The sequence below is a fragment of the Melopsittacus undulatus genome, chromosome 13 (genome assembly GCF_012275295.1).
Source record: "Melopsittacus undulatus isolate bMelUnd1 chromosome 13, bMelUnd1.mat.Z, whole genome shotgun sequence".
Classification (NCBI taxonomy): Eukaryota; Metazoa; Chordata; class Aves; order Psittaciformes; family Psittaculidae; genus Melopsittacus; species Melopsittacus undulatus.
The window spans coordinates 6,766,066-6,770,060 of record NC_047539.1 but is presented as its reverse complement, the minus strand read 5'-3'; positions in this window follow the sequence as shown (position 1 = coordinate 6,770,060).

The window sequence follows — 3,995 nt, the reverse complement described above, 5'->3', positions numbered from 1 at the left end:
TGCTGGTGTAACTTGTGCTGTTAACCTTCGTCTGGCCAGGATCTGTGTGTGGTTCAGTGTGCGTGCAAAGAGGGATGGTCTCCTAGGAGGCAGATAGCACTTTTTGGGTTCCCCCCCTTCCTGTAGGAACCTAAACATCTCTGGAATGAGATACAAAGATGCTTGAAGCAGGATGAGACCCCATCGGTTACCCCTGTGGTGCCTTTGAGCACTGGAAGGGCACTGACCCCCCTCACCACAGTCCAGCCTGGCAGATACACTCTGTGCTGGGGCGAGCGTGGCACAGCGTGGTCCAGGGCACATTCCTGAAGGATGCATCCGGCCTGCAGTCCATCAACTGCTCATTAGGGCTATTAGCTTAATCACGCGGGTGTTTTCCTGCCACGCTGGGTGCTCAGCAGCCGCAGGGGCAGCAGGAGCTGAGTGGGGAGCAGGTGGCTGCTTGTGGCACAGTGTGCAGGGACCCGCCGCCATCCATCCATGCATCCATCCTCTCCAGTTTCCATGGCTACGCCAGAGTTTACTCTTCCCTGCCTTCAGCCTCCCACGCAGGCATGATGCAAGGAAAGGTCCCTGTGTGATCCTGAGGGCTCAGGGACATGGGACCTCCTGGGGTTTGGGAGCAACAGCTGCATCCCAGGGTGGTCAAACACAGAGCAGCCAGCACTGACCATTCTGGTCAATGCTTGTGTCCCAGGCAGATGGCACTTTTGAGGTGTCTGGAGAGCTGTGGCAAGGTTTTGGGGTGCTGCCTTCTCCTCCTCACCTCCCTGACAGCAGCAGGGACCCAGGGGGGAAGCAATAGAAGGGATAAATCTGGCCATGGAGCCATCAGTTGCCTCTAGTTCAGTGTGAGGTGACAGCATGGAGCAGGGATCCCTGAGCAGGCGCCAGCTCAGGCTGTGGTTTGCTAATGGGGCAGAACAAACCCGCAGTTTTAGGTCACCACGTGTGATTAAAGTGGCTGAATGTGGGTCACTGGAGGCCCCTCTGGGGGTGTCACAACACGACAGGGATTTTGTTTGCTCCCCAGTGACACCAGGAGCAGAGCAGATGGGATGTCCCAACCCTGTGATCTGTGGGCAGGGGGAGATTCCGGTTTAGGGCTCCTGGGATGTGGCTGGGCGCAGCCGGGTGTGTGGCCATTCCCAGATCCATGGGATGCTCTCATGCCTGGGACTGTGAGTGAAGGGGAAGTGTTTCCACAGCCCGCGTGTGTTGAACCCAGCTGTGGGGAGCTGTGTGTGCCAGAGGCTTAGTCACTGCTGGGGCAATCTTGTGCCTTGCCCGGGTATCCCTGCCTGCTCCTGGCTGTGCCATCACATGGGGCAAAACACTATCCCCTAAGGCCAGTTCCCTCTGCTATCCCACTGGATGAGCTGTGGTGCTTTTTCCTGCTTCACTGATGCCCATTGGGTTCCCACACAGTCCTGACCCAATGCTGCTATGGTGTGCCAACATATGGCTGGGATGTATGTTCTGGCTTGTGGTTCTCTGTGGAAGGACATTGGGATCTGTGGGGAGCATCCAGGTGGGATGCGGGCACAGCAGGACAGAGGGGCTGCAGATACTTATGTGCATCTTTGCTGTCTGGCATTCTCCATCCATTCCAGTTGAAGGGAGCAGTATGGAAAGCCATGTGATTTTCCTGTGCCACTGTGTGTGCTTTCACCACCAACAAATCCATGCTGGCTTTTCCTGCAAGGTCACTGAACCAGTATGTTGGAAGAGTGGGAGATCACTGAGTAGTTTGGATTTTCCCTTCTTGGTGTTGCACCATTTCGCACACCAGCTCCAGTGTTCCCTTACCTGCTGGTGCCGTGCCAGTGCCCTGGTGTCTGTCTCCAAAAGGAGGTTTAGGTTTCACGGGGCACAGGGGATGGGAATTCGAGCAGGCGCTGCAGTGAGGGCTCCTCTTGCCTTCGTTACCAGCATTATCCACCCCGATGCCGCTCAGAGCCCTCGGTGCTGCTGTGGCAGCTCCCACCTCTCCGGCTGAGTCACACCGGGCCCTGTGTGCTTGCTGCTGGTGTGACGGCAGTGAGAGACCCATACCCAGCCCAGCGCTGCTGCTGCTGCTAATGACAGCGAGTCAGAGCCCTGGAGAGGGCTCATACCGTGCATTCCTCCTACCATGGCTTATTAGTGACTAAGAGCTGGGATGGAGCCTCCCCGCAGCACCCCAGCCCTGGCATCCTTCGTTCTGCAGGTACCTGTATGGGGACGTGAACCCAATCCAGCCGCCCAGCCCCAGCCTTGTTCCATATTTAATCTTTCATGTTCACCTGAGTCTCTAATTAAGCCAACTCCAGTCCTTAGCTGGGAGCCTGCAGTGAACTAATGAGGTCCGGTGTTCCTGGAGCGCTGTGTGTGCGAGGCCCACACAGCAGCAGCACACCAAACCCAGCCTCCAGGCTGATGGTTTTTCCTTGTTTTCTCTTTGCTTGAGGCCTGTTGGCAGCAAAGTTCCTAAAAAAGGTGTGTGGGGAGTGCCTTTTATATTTTCCCTTTTTACAGCAAAGTCACGACTGGTTTGAGGTACCTAATTTGGTGCTTTGATTTGGTCGCTTTCTATTGGCAGCGCATGACGAGGATGCTCATGAGGTCAGACAACATAGAAACCCCATGAGTTGCTTCCCAACCCACAGCCCAAACATGCAGCCACTGCCCCTACAATGGGCAGGATCAGCCTCTGTCCTGCCCCTGCCATCCCGCCTGGCTGCCCTGTTATTCCAGCATCTTGGTTACAAATAAAGGCCCATGCCAAGGCAGTGAATGGGGCTCTGATTTCCCCGGGCTGGCACACGAGGCTGGGTGCTGGGGCGAGGTGCGGGTTGTAAATAGAGCAGTATATCCATGGCAACCCCAACTTTCCATTATTGTTAATTACTTGCACAGTGCCAGAGCCGCGCATGGCGCTTCCCGGTGCGGATAAAGATAGATCCCCCCTTTGAAAGCCTCTCCAGATGACAGCGAGGAGACAGCGTGCTCCTGGGAGGCTGGAGCTGGCTCTGGCAGCAGCAACGGAGACATTTTGTGAGGAGCTGGGATTTAAAGGAGGAGGGACTGGCTTGGGGCAGCTTTTGTCCCCAAATCCCACCTTCGCTGAGCCTTGGGAAGTGCTTTGGAGGGGCTGTAGCAGTGTGCACCACGCTGGGAAGAGAGGGGTGAGAATAAGGGGCTGTCCCATGGCTTTCCTTTCCTGTGTGTTTAATGGTGCTCATGGCAGCCTGGAGGGGAGGAAGCACCAGCAGCTTTTGTCACTGAAGGGGCAGGGATTTGTTGGTGTTGGCTTGAGCCCTTGTGCGCTGCAGGAGCCTCCTGCAGAAAGCCAGCTCTGTTGGGAAACCAGCAGCACAGCTGAGCTCACTCTGAGCCTCAGCTGCAGTGTTTGGGTCATTCTGCTTGTCTCTTCATTGGGTTTTATTCGGTTTTAAGTGCTTTGAAAGCCCTTGAGTGAAGAGGTTCATGTCCTGCCTCCCTCTCCTGGCTTTTCAGCTCAGGTTTGGGCAGTTCAGTGTTTGGTCAAACTCAGGAGTCCTGCTGGGGTCCCTTTGGGACACAGGAACATCAGTAAGTTTGCTGGGTGGGGATGTGGCAGGTTTTGGGATGGTTGCAGCAGGGACCAGTGTATTTAGCTTACCTACTGCTTTCCTGTACCAGTGACGGCACAGGAGCCTGGGCAAGAGGAAAGGGAGTTTGGCTGTTTGGTGTTAAAAGACAACTGGGAAAAACATTCCCAAGGATTTACAGCTTTCTCTGTCCCTTCCCCGGTTGTTCAGTCTATGGAGTCTTGATTTCTACAGACCTTAATCTTCACCATGTAGTTTATTACTGCTGCTTTTCTTTACGTGTTATTCTTTTCTAGGTAATTCTTTAGTGATCCATGCAGCCACTGTTGTGTATTTCTCTCCTCATAGTGTGAAGCTGATGGATATAGATACAGGCAGTTGCTTGACCTTTATAGTCTCACTCAGAGTCCAGGAATGCGGCTG